This window comes from Dendrobates tinctorius, unplaced genomic scaffold, assembly GCF_039654945.1.
Source record: "Dendrobates tinctorius isolate UK_male_01 unplaced genomic scaffold, ASM3965494v1 ptg000432c, whole genome shotgun sequence".
Lineage (NCBI taxonomy): Eukaryota > Metazoa > Chordata > Amphibia > Anura > Dendrobatidae > Dendrobates > Dendrobates tinctorius.
The window spans coordinates 1,540,120-1,552,411 of NW_027362095.1; the positions used below are offsets into that span (position 1 = coordinate 1,540,120).

The following is a 12,292-nucleotide window of genomic DNA, read 5'->3' on the forward strand; positions in this document are numbered from 1 at the left end:
TTCAGAAAAGAGCGACCAGAATGGTGACCGGTCTGCAAACCCTGTCTTATGAGGAAAGGTTGCAGGATTTGGGAATGTTTAGTTTGCAAAAGAGAAGACTGACAGGAGACTTAATAGCTGTCTACAAATATCTAAAGGGCTGTCACATTGTAGAAGGATCAACTTTATTCTCATTTGCACAAGGAAAGACTAGAAGCAACGGGATGAAACTGAATGGGAGGAGACACAGATTAGATATTAGAATAAACTTTTTGACAGTTAGAGTGATCAATGAGTGGAACAGGCTGCCACGAGAAGTGGTGAGTTCTCCTTCAATGGAAGTCTTCAAACAGAGGCTGGACAGACATCTGACTGAGATGATTTAGCGAATCCTGCTTTGAGCAGGGGGTTGGACCAGATGGCCCAGGAGGTCCCTTCCAACTCTATGATTCTATGATTGCTGGCTTAATTAGCCTTAGTTAGCATATTCTATTGCTGGTTTAATGAGCATTACTTTTACCAATGTGATTATTTCTACCCGTTTTTGCTTTTGGCAAGCATGTGTGTTTTTGACAGTGTCTAAGTGTTCCTAATTCAAGTAACACCTGATAGGATCAAGGTGCGAAAGCAGGCATCTAGGTGCTTTTTCTTTTTGGCTTTTGGACAAAGGCATGAGAATGTTTTGTGGAGCATGGTTTTGTTTCCCTGTTTGTTCTTTTTCTCCAATAGCCTGACAAATGAAAGGTTCCTGTGTTGCAAAATGCACTTTGTCCTGTCTTCAGACATAGAGGAAGACTTCTTGACTTTGGCTGTTTTTTTCTTTTTCAAGTTCATTTCAGCATGTTTAAACATCTTTTGCTTTGCATGGAGTTTTTGAAGTGTAGTGGTTGTCACGTTCGCCTCACACGCGAACGGTCCCCAGTTCGAAACTGGATAGAAGCATGACGTTAGGCGTTGATATTAAAGCTTTTGACGTTGAGTCTTTGTTCTCGATGGCTCGTCATGACCACAGTAACCTTCCGCAGCTGGATTCTGTAGTGTAGTGGTTATCACGTTCGCCTAACACGCGAAAGGTCCCCAGTTCGAAACTGGGCAGAAACACGCTGTTACCCTTTGGTATCCAAGCTTTTGCCTTTCAGTTCTTGATCTCGATTGCTTGTTGTCACCACAGTAAGCACTTGCATCCGGTTTCTGTAGTGTAGTGGTTATCACGTTCGTCTCACACGCGAAAGGTTCTCAGTTCGAAACTGGGCAGAAACACAGCGTTTCTCTTGCAAACTAGCGCTTTTGACAATGAGTGCTTGATCTTTAATGCTTGCCATGACCACAGTAAATGCTCTTGTCTGGTTACTGTAGTGTAGTGATTGTCCTGTTTGCCATCCTCCTGAAAGTTCCCTGTTTTGATCCCGGGCAGAAACAGGTGGCTTTTCTTTATTTTGATCACAAACGTATATTGTTGGCTTAATTAGCCTTAGTTAGCATATTCTATTGCTGGTTTAATGAGCATTACTTTTACCAATGTGATTATTTCTACCAGTTTTTGCTTTTGGCAAGCATGTGTGTTTTTGACAGTGTCAAAGTGTTCCTAATTCAAGTAACACCTGATAGGATCAAGGTGCGAAAGCAGGCATCTAGGTGCTTTTTCTTTTTGGCTTTTGGACAAAGGCATGAGAATGTTTTGTGGAAAATGGTTTTGTTTCCCTGTTTGTTCTTTTTTCCAATAGCCTGACAAATGAAAGGTTCCTGTGTTGCAAAATGCACTTTGTCCTGTCTTCAGACATAGAGGAAGACCTCTTGACTTTGGCTGGATTCTTTTTTCTTTTTCAGTTTCCTTTCAGCATATTTTAACATCTTTAGCTTTGCATGGAGTTTCTGAAGTGTAGTGGTTGTCACTAGAGTTGAGCGACTTTTGTTTTTTTTGGGTCGCGTTTCGTTTTGTGAAACCCGACTTTTCCAAAAGTCGGGTCGAGCAAGATCGTCCGATTATAGGGAAAAGTCGGGGTCGTCCCAAAACACGAAACCCAATGTAAGTCAATGGGGAATAAAAGTCGGCAGTGAGAGGAGGACAGGAAACACACCTACAGTGCCCATTTGAATGCCAAAAGCATCAATTCTTCTTACTTAAGCTTGTCAACCTTAATTAACTTCATAATACAAGTTACGCACTGAAAAATGGGGGTTATTTTGCTAAAGTTTTGGGGGGGGAGGGCTGGCTGCAGGTTTTCATGTGCCCTGGGCGAAAGAGCGCCCCTTTAACACATAATACCACAACTCATCATGCTCCGATACGGCAGAGAAATAGCGGTATAGTACAATGAAAAATACTTCACTTTTTACATCTCATGACGAAGCCCATCTATTTCTCCATACAGAATCATTGGTCCCATATAATGTTTGAAACAGTATATGATGAGCTCCACATAATGCTACAGTATATGTTGGTCCCCATGGATGAAGCTCCACTGTCTTATGGGCCCAAATAATGCTCCAAACATAATGGGCCCCATTTCTAATGCTCTAGTGTATAATGGGCCCTGTAAATGCTGCTCCAGTGTCTGATGTCCACCTTTGGAATGTTCCAGTGTATGGTGGGCCCCATCTATCATTCTCCAGAGTATAGTGCTCCCCAAAAATTGCTGTCCCAACATTGAAAACAATCAAATAAGTCTCCTCGCTAGGGAATCCCTGTACTAGTCTGGACTCCTCGTCGTCCCCATCTTCCATTTCACTGCACAGTATTTCAACTTTGCAAGTGCTGTGATCCTGGGCAAGCGGGGGGGCCCACTCGTTGGCGACGGCACTGGCACAGGGCCCCTGATAGTACGGTGGTGTGTCTGATGGCGGGTGGGCCGAACCTGCACTTTCATCTGCATCTTCCTCTTTGTCACCGTGTAAGATGGAACTGTATATGGGAAGGGTAACCTGAGTTTCATCAGGGTCAGATTCAGGTCGTGTAGCGTGCGAGGGGAATGTAGTGGTCTGGGTCAATGTACCAGCAGATTCATCGAGCAATAGCTGGGCATCAGTGCACTTGTGTCGCCCCCAGGAGTACGGTCACCACAGTGGCATTACCTTCTTCCTAGGGAGTGTGATGTCATGCTTGGGAGCAACGAAGGATCTCTCTAGCAGGTTAACTGATTGGGCGGCGTTATTCCCACGAGTCATGACCCTCCAAACAGCGTTGATGAAGGCAAAGTGTTTGTTTTACGTGGGCAGTATGGTTGCAAAGCTGAACCTTAAAGGAATGTCCAGAAGGGCACCACCAGGAGTGGAGCCTACGGTTAAATTCGACTCCACCTGGGAAACCTCAACCATGCCAGCTACAGAACAGATGCACACATTGCAAGCTTAATTCCGTTAACGAACGAGACTCCGTCATGCCCCGCGGTCCGAGTCCGGCTTACTAGAGGGACACGTGAGGCTCTGGCACATGAGATTGGCCAATAACTGGTGTGTCATGCCCTTACATGTCCGTGGCTGCATGTGCGCTACACTGAAAAGGCCAGCGTTTGTCGCTTACAGGTGCAGATAACCCGCTGAACAACGTTAGTGATGGGGATCACTGATTACAATTATTACCCGCGAACAATGATTTCCCAGTAAGTGCAGGTCAACCGCAGTTCCGGAATTAGGCCTAACCATCATTCCTGAAAAAATGAAAAACTTACGTGTGCAAACCACAGGTGCTGTAGCTTGCTTAACAGCTCGCCAGCCGTTCTCACGCCCTGTATGGATTACACGTGATTGCACAAAGGTGAGAAAGGGTACCGTATCCCCAGATAACATGTATGGATAGCGTACACATTCAAAATATATGTCTATACATCAGGAGGCAGGCTCAGACAGTGTTAGGCCCAGTATGGATTGCACGTGATTGCACAAAGGTTTGAAAGGGTACCGTTTCCCCGGATAACATGTATGGATAGCGTACACATTCAAAATATATGTCTCAGGAGGCAGGCTCAGATGGTGTTAGGCCCAGTATGGATTGCACGTGATTGCACAAAGGTTAGAAAGGGTACCGTATCCCCGGATAACATGTATGGATAGCGTACACATTCAAAATATATGTCTCAGGAGGCAGGCTCAGACGGTGTTAGGCCCAGTATGGATTGCACGTGATTGCACAAAGGTTAGAAAGGGTACCGTATCCCCGGATAACATGTATGGATAGCGTACACATTCAAAATATATGTCTCAGGAGGCAGGCTCAGACGGTGTTAGGCCCAGTATGGATTGCACGTGATTGCACAAAGGTTAGAAAGGGTACCGTTTCCCCGGATAACATGTATGGATAGCGTACACATTCGAAATATATGTCTATACATCAGGAGGCGGGCTCAGACGGTGTCAGGCACAGTATGGATTTGACGGCCCAGACTACACAGCGGAGGAGCAGGGAGAGGTAAAGATTGCAAATGCTGGGGCCCTGCCCAAGCAAGGGGGGCCCACTCGTGGGCGTCGGTACTGGCACTGGGCCCCTCATAGTACGGCGGCGTGTCTGACGGCGGGTGTGCACCACCACCGTCAGAGACACTTGATTGCACTATGAAGGACCCTGTACCAGTGCCCGCGCCCAAGAGTCGGCCTACCCACCTGTCCAGGGCAACGGCACTCGCACGGTGTCACGGTGGTCACGGTGGTGACCCCGGCCATGGGGGGGAGGCAGCACAGTTAGGGAGTTTTAGAAAGTGGCATATGTTGATGTTGGACATTCAGCTGATGCAAAAGGTGAAATAGGTCAAGTCCCAGGAAGAGGTGGACCAAAGCAAGCCATTTTTCTGTCACCCTATGTGTCATCAGAGGAAGGTGGGACAAAATCCTTGGAAACCCATGCGTGGTTCATTTTAATGAAGGTTAGATCATCCACATTTTGGGTTGACAGACTGGTCCTTTTTACTGTCAGGATTGATCCAGCTGCACTGAAGACTCTTTCCGATAGCACACTTGCAGCTGGGCAAGCGAGCTCCTGTAAGGCATATTGTGCCAATTCAGGCCAGGTGTCCAGTTTAGCGGCCCAATAGTCAAAGGGGAATGACCTGTGTGGGAGAACATCGATATGGGAGGAAAAGTAGTTTGTAACCATAGTTGACAACTGCTGTCTCCTGTCACTTTCCATCGATGCAGTATTACCAGTTGTGTGAGCGGTACTTGAAAAATCAGTCCACAACATTGTCATGAAACCCCTGTCTCCAACGCCACTTCTGCTGTGTGCACCACGAACACCTCTGCCAAGCTGCCCCCGGCCCGTACGGCTCGTGTGAGAACCATCACCGCTGCTGTGTGCTGGGAATGCCTCAAGCAACCGATTTACCAGAGTTGCTTGTTTATTAGCCAATATTAGGTCAAGGTTCTCCTGTGGCATGATATTTTGTAATTTGCCTTTATAGCGTGGATCCAGGATGCTGGCCAACCAGTAGTCATCATCGTTCATCATTTTGGCAATGCGTGGGTCCCTTTTTAGGATCTGCAAGGCATAATCTGACATGTGGGCCAATGTTCCCGGTGTCAATGATGCACTGCGAGTGCTGGGTGGAGGAGCACTTTCTGGCAAATCCACATCCCTCCAGTCACGCACAAACCCTGTACCAGACCTTGCCACGCCAACATTTTCACTTGCCCCACGAGATGCATCCTCCTTCCCTAAGTAATCATCCCCATCATCCTCCTCCTCCTCCTCTTCTTCCTCCACCTCGTCCAGGAGAGGTCCCTGAGCAGACAATGGCTGAATGTCATCAAGGATTCCCTCCTCCTCTTCCTCCTCATCAACATTGGCTGCAGACGCCTGCTCCTTAAGGTGCGTCAAAGTTTGCATGAGCAGACGCATAAGTGGGATGCTCATGCTTAGGATGGCGTCGTCTGCGCTTACCAGCCGTGTGCATTCCTCAAAACACTGAAGGACTTTACAGAGGTCTTTCAGCTTCGACCACTGCACACCTGTCAACTCCATGTCTGCTCTCAAAGTGCCTGGCCGTGTATGCTCCCACAAATGCATTATGGCCTGCCTCTGCTTGCACAGCCGCTCCACCATGTGCAGGGTGGAGTTCCACCTTGTTGCAATGTCGATAATGAGGCGGTGGTTGGGAAGGTGGAGCAATCGCTGCAGCTTCTGCATACGAACGGAGTGTACAGGCGACCGGCGGATGTGCGCGCACAGTCTTCGCACCTTCTGGAGCAGGGCTGTTAACTCAGGATAATTTTTGAGGAAGCACTGCACCACCAGGTTCAAGGTGTGAGCCAAGCAAGGTATATGGCTGAGTTTTGAAAGGGCTATGGCTGCCACAAAATTACAGCCGTTATCACTAACTACCTTGCCTGCCTCAAGATGTACACTGCCCAGCCATGACTCAGTTTGTCACTTCAAGTACTCGGCCAGCACCTCGGCGGTGTGTCTGTTGCCCAAACACATCATCTGCAACACAGCCTGCTGACGCTTTCCACTAGCTGCTCGATAGGGGGACACATCGTGTGCAACAGTGGCAGCTGCAGATGGAGTGCTCGTACGACTGCGCTCTGTGGACGAGCTTTCGCTTCTGGAGGAGGAGGAGGAGGGTCGAACGCCTACAGCCAACTGTTTCCTATACCGTGGGCTAGGCAGCACTGTCCCACCACCGCTGTCCCCTGTGGACCCTGCATCCACCACATTAACCCAGTGCGCAGTGATGGACACGTAACGGCCCTGGCCATGCCGACTGGACCATGCATCAGTTGTGAGGTGCACCTTTCCGCTCACTGACTGCTTGAGTGCATGGACAATGCGGTCTTTCACATGATGGTGGAGGGCTGGGATGGCTTTGTGAGAGAAGAAGTGGCGACTGGGTAGGTCATAGCGTGGTACTGCATAGGCCATGAGTTCGCGGAAAGCTGTGCTTTCCACCAACCAAAAGGGCATCATCTCAAACGAGATTAGTTTGGCAATGTGGGCGTTCAAACCCAGTGTACGCGGAGGAGAGACTGAGTACTTTCTTGACCTACTCATAGTGTCTGGGAGGGTGAGCTGGACTTGAGAGCTGCATATGGTGGAAGTAGCGGTGGACAGGGCGGACTGAGAGAGGGTTGATGATGGTGATGGAGTTGGTGTTCTTTCTGATGGCCTAGAATCAGTCTTTCGTTGATATAACAGTGGGATTCCCTGACTGCTGTGGCCTTGCAACGACACCTCAACATTTGCTGCTGTGCTAACCGGTGGGCTTACAGTGGGGGAAACAATGTAGCGTTGCTGACTACCTTCGTTGTGATCAGTTGCACATGTGGCACTTGAGGTTTGGTGTTGTGTCCACACTTGCAAGTGCATGCTGGTTAAATGTCTAAGCATGCAACTGGTATTCAAATTTTTCAGATTTTTCCCTCGGCTAAAGGTCTTTGCGCACTTCTTACAGATAACCTTGGCCTGATCATGAGGATTTTGTTCAAAAAAGTGCCACACTGCACTCTTCCTACTTTGGCAGACATTTTGCGGCCTAGCACGCTGTGATCTTTTGACCCTCTGGACAAGCTGTCCAGCAACTCTTTTGATGTTTGGAACCTGTCTTTGGAGTGCTCCGGGCCTGCCAGATAACAGCTGTTGCGATGTTGATGTCTGCTGTGGATGCTCCTCATCTGAGCTATTGGAAGCAGCACCCTCTTCCCCCAATGGATGCCAATCTGGGTCAACAACTGGGTCATCCATCACCTCCTCTTCTATGTCATGTGCACCTTCCTCTGTGTCACCGTGTATGGTGGTATAGTGTGCGGGAAGGGGCACCTGAGTCTCATCAGGGTCAGAATCTGGCTCTGTACACTGCGAGGACAATGTAGTGCTCTGAGTGAATGTACCAGCAGAATCATCCATCAGCGGCTGTGCATCAGTGCACTCCATGTCAGATTCATTTTGGCCTGGGTAATTCACCATTTCACTTGATAATCCAGGCATGGTATGTGAAAACAGCTCCATGGAGTAATCAGTAGTATGGCCTGCGTCATCCTTCAATCTTGGTTGGGGTGAAGGACACAAGGAAAGGTGTGGTTCATGAACATGAGCCTCCAATGACGACTCAGTGCTTTTACTTTTTACAACTGAAGAAGAGGAGGCGATAGAGCTGGAGGCTGAGTCAGCAATGTAAGACAAAACTTTTTCCTGATGCTCTGGCTTTAAAAGCGGTTTGCCAACTCCTAGAAAACTAAGCGACCGAGGCCTTATGTAGCCAGACGATGACGCAGGCTCAACACCTCCTGCATTCGGTCCTATTTTGCTCTTGCCACTACCATCAGATCCACTACCAGCACCATCATTACCAGCTGCCAACCCCCGCCCAATTCCACGGCCTCTTCCACCAGCCTTCCTCATTTTTGGTAGAAATGTAGACAAAATCCAACAAACTATATAGTAATGTAAAACAAGGTACAAGGTGTCTATAGGACAGGCGAGATTTTGAATTTCTGCAGACACTTGTGGACACTGGACACTTTTGGATTGTGTGAGGCCCAATGAATATCTGAGCGCTATGTGACAGGCTCGATGGCACAGCTGTGACCAAAGTGACTAGAGGATAAGGGAGATTTTGAATCTCTGCACACGCTTTTGGACACTGGACACTTTTGGATTGTGTGAGGCCCACTGATATCTGAGCGCTATGTCACAGGCTCAATGGCACAGCTGTGACCAAAGTGACTAGAGGATAAGGGAGATTGGATTGCTTTTAAAAAAGCAGTTTGCAGAGCAGTGGGTAAACAGCAATGCCAGCCTGTCAGGAAGCCTTAAAAGGCAGCCCAACAACCAACACCACTGATACACCACAATATAGCCTCCCCTTGCACTGCACACACAGTGACTGGTGTGTTGTGCAGGCCAAATTGCTAGCAGCAGAAGCAGTTTTTTTTTCTTCTCAGCAAGACAAAAAAAAAAATTGGGATTGCTTTTAAAAAAGCAGTTTGCGGAGCAGTGGGTAAACAGCAATGCAGGAATGTCAGGAAGCCTTAGAAGGCAGCCCAACAACTAACACCACTGATACACCACTATATAGCCTCCCCTTGCACTGCACACACAGTGACTGGTGTGTTGTGCAGGCCAAATCGCTAGCAGCAGAAGCAGTTTTTTTGTCTTCTTCCCTACCTAACGCTCTCCCTACAGAATCAGCAGCAACCTCTCCCTATACTGAGATCGGCAGAAGTAAGATGGCGGTCGGCGTGCACGCCCTTTTATACCCCCTGTGACGCCCACCAAAGCAAGCCAATCACTTGCATGCCCTTCTGAAAGATGGTGGTGACCCCTGCCTATGTCATCACGTTGCCCACAGTGTCCGTGGATCCTGATTGGCTGAAAAAGAGCGCAAAACAAACTTTTGAAACGCGACTTTGGCGCATAAGTCGCCGACCTCGTGGCCGACCTCATCCTAGGGTCGGGTTTCGTTTCATGAAACCCGACTTTGCCAAAAGTCGGCGACTTTTGAAATTTTTCGACCCGTTTCGCTCAACTCTAGTTATCACGCTCACCTCACACGCGAACGGTCCCCAGTTCGAAACTAGGTAGAAGCATGACATTAGGCGTTGATATTAAAGCTTTTGACGTTCAGTCTTTGTTCTCGATGGCTCATCATGACCACAGTAACCTGTCGCAGCCGGATTCTGTAGTGTCGTGGTTATCACGTTCACCTTACACGCGAAAGGTCTCCAGTTCAAAACTGGGCAGAAACACAGTTTTTCTCTTGGAAAATAATCTTTTTTACTTTCAGTGCTTGTTCTTTATTGCTTGCCATGACCACAGCATTTTTTTGTTGTTGAATCGGTTGGTTTCTGTAGTGTAGCGGTTATCACGTTCGCTTTACACGCGAAAGGTCCTCAGTTTGAAACTGGGCAGAAACAGAGTGTTTCTCTTCCGAAATAGAGCTTTTGACAATGAGTGCTTGATCTTTAGTGCTTGCCATGACCACAGTAAATGGTTTTGTCTGGTTACTGTAGTGTAGTGATTGTCCTGTTTGCCATCCTCCTGAAAGTTCCCTGCTTTGATCCCGGGCAGAAACATGTGGCTTTTCTTTATTTTGATCACAAACGTATATTGTTGGCTTAATTAGCATTAGTTAGCATATTCTATTGCTGGTTTAATGAGCATTACTTTTACCAATGTGATTATTTCTACCCATTTTTGCTTTTGGCAAGCATGTGTGTTTTTGACAGTGTCTAAGTGTTCCTAATTCAAGTAACACCTGATAGGATCAAGGTGCGAAAGCAGGCATCTAGGTGCTTTTTCTTTTTGGTTTTGGACAAAGGCATGAGAATGTTTTGTGGAGCATGGTTTTGTTTCCCTGTTTGTTCTTTTTCTCCAATAGCCTGACAAATGAAAGGTTCCTGTGTTGCAAAATGCACTTTGTCCTGTCTTCAGACATAGAGGAAGACCTCTTGACTTTGGCTGGATGTTTTTTTCTTTTTCAAGGCATGTTTAAACATTTTTAGCTTTGCATGGAGTTTCTGAAGTGTAGTGGTTGTCACGTTCACCTCACACGCGAACGGTCCCCAGTTCGAAACTTGATAGAAGCATGACATTAGGCGTTGATATTAAAGCTTATGATGTTGAGTCTTTGTTCTCGATGGCTTGTCATGACCACAGTAACCTTCCGCAGCCGGTTTCTGTAGTGTAGAGGTTATCACGTTCGCCTCACAAGTGAAAGGTTCCCAGTTCGAAACTGGGCAGAAACACTGCTTTTTCTCTTGGAAAATGATCTTTTTGACTTTCAGTGCTTGTTCTTTATTGCTTGCCATGACCACAGCATTTTTTGTTTTTTTTTTAATCGGTTGGTTTCTGTAGTGTAGCAGTTATCACGTTCGCTTTACACGCGAAAGGTCCTCAGTTCGAAACTGGGCAGAAACACAGTGTTGCTCTTGCAAACTCGCGCTTTTCACAATGAGTGCTTGATCTTTAATGCTTGCCATGACCACAGTAAACGCTCTTGTCTGGTTACTGTAGTGTAGTGATTGTCCTGTTTGCCATCCTCCTGAAAGTTCCCTGTTTTGATCCCTGGCAGAAACATGTGGCTTTTCTTTATTTTGATCACAAACGTATATTGTTGGCTTAATTAGCATTAGTTAGCATATTCTATTGCTGGTTTAATGAGCATTACTTTTACCAATGTGATTATTTCTACCTGTTTTGGCTTTTGGCAAGCATGTGTGTTTTTGACAGTGTCTAAGTGTTCCTAATTCAAGTAACTCCTGATAGGATCAAGGTGCGAAAGCAGGCATCTAGGTGCTTTTTCTTTTTGGCTTTTGGACAAAGGCATGAGAATGTTTTGTGGAAAATGGTTTTGTTTCCCTGTTTGTTCTTTTTCCAATAGCCTGACAAATGAAAGGTTCCTGTGCTGCAAAATGCACTTTGTCCTGTCTTCAGACATAGAAGAAGACCTCTTGACTTTGGCTGGATGTTTTTTTCTTCTTCAAGTTCATTTCAGCATGTTTAAACATCTTTAGCTTGGCATGGAGTTTCTGAAGTGTAGTGGTTGTCACGTTCACCTCACACGCGAACAGTACCCAGTTCGGAACTGGATAGAAGCATGACATTAGGCGTTGATATTAAAGCTTTTGACGTTGAGTCTTTGTTCTCGATGGCTCGTCATGACCACAGTAACCTGCCGCAGCCGGTTTCTGTAGTGTAGTGGTTATCACGTTTGCCTAACACGCGAAAGGTCCCCAGTTCGATACCCTTTGGTATCCAAGCTTTTGACTTTCAGTTCTTGATCTCGATTGCTTGTTGTCACCACAGTAAGTGCTTGTTGCTGGTTTCTGTAGTGTAGCGGTTATCACGTTCGCCTCACACGCGAAAGGTCCCCAGTTCGAAACTGGGCAGAAACACAGCATTTCTCTTGGAAAATCATCTTTTTGACTTTCAGTGCTTGTTCCTTATTGCTTGCCATGACCACAGCATTTTTTGTTTTTTTAAATCAGTTGGTTTCTGTAGTGTAGCGGTTATCACGTTCGCTTTACACGCTAAAGGTCGTCTGTTCGAAACTGGGCAGAAACACAGCGTTTCTCTTGCAAAATAGAGCTTTTGACAATGAGTGCTTGATCTTTAGTGCTTGCCATGACCACAGTAAATGGTTTTGTCTGGTTACTGTAGTGTTAGTGATTGTCCTGTTTGCCATCCTCCTGAAAGTTCCCTGTTTTGATCCCGGGCAGAAACATGTGGCTTTTCTTTATTTTGATCACAAACGTATATTGTTGGCTTAATTAGCCTTAGTTAGCATGTTCTATTGCTGGTTTAATGAGCATTACTTTTACCAATGTGATTATTTCTACCCGTTTTTGCTTTTGGCAAGCATGTGTGTTTTTGACAGTGTCTAAGCGT

The 12,292-nt window shown here is 46.7% G+C and overlaps 6 non-coding genes across 6 annotated transcripts; all 6 read left to right on the plus strand.

Annotated features, from left to right (window-relative positions):
* Positions 1–1,007: 1,007 nt before the first annotated feature.
* Positions 1,008–1,080, plus strand: TRNAV-AAC (transfer RNA valine (anticodon AAC)). The gene has a single exon. It is a non-coding gene; the product is annotated as a tRNA-Val (tRNA).
* An 86-nt stretch (positions 1,081–1,166) lies between these two features.
* On the plus strand, positions 1,167–1,239 carry TRNAV-CAC (transfer RNA valine (anticodon CAC)). The gene has a single exon. It is a non-coding gene; the product is annotated as a tRNA-Val (tRNA).
* An 8,507-nt stretch (positions 1,240–9,746) lies between these two features.
* Positions 9,747–9,819, plus strand: TRNAV-UAC (transfer RNA valine (anticodon UAC)). The gene has a single exon. It is a non-coding gene; the product is annotated as a tRNA-Val (tRNA).
* A 758-nt stretch (positions 9,820–10,577) lies between these two features.
* Positions 10,578–10,650, plus strand: TRNAV-CAC (transfer RNA valine (anticodon CAC)). Its single transcript has one exon. It is a non-coding gene; the product is annotated as a tRNA-Val (tRNA).
* A 99-nt stretch (positions 10,651–10,749) lies between these two features.
* On the plus strand, positions 10,750–10,822 carry TRNAV-UAC (transfer RNA valine (anticodon UAC)). The gene has a single exon. It is a non-coding gene; the product is annotated as a tRNA-Val (tRNA).
* A 904-nt stretch (positions 10,823–11,726) lies between these two features.
* TRNAV-CAC (transfer RNA valine (anticodon CAC)) lies at positions 11,727–11,799 on the plus strand. Its single transcript has one exon. It is a non-coding gene; the product is annotated as a tRNA-Val (tRNA).
* Positions 11,800–12,292: the final 493 nt, after the last annotated feature.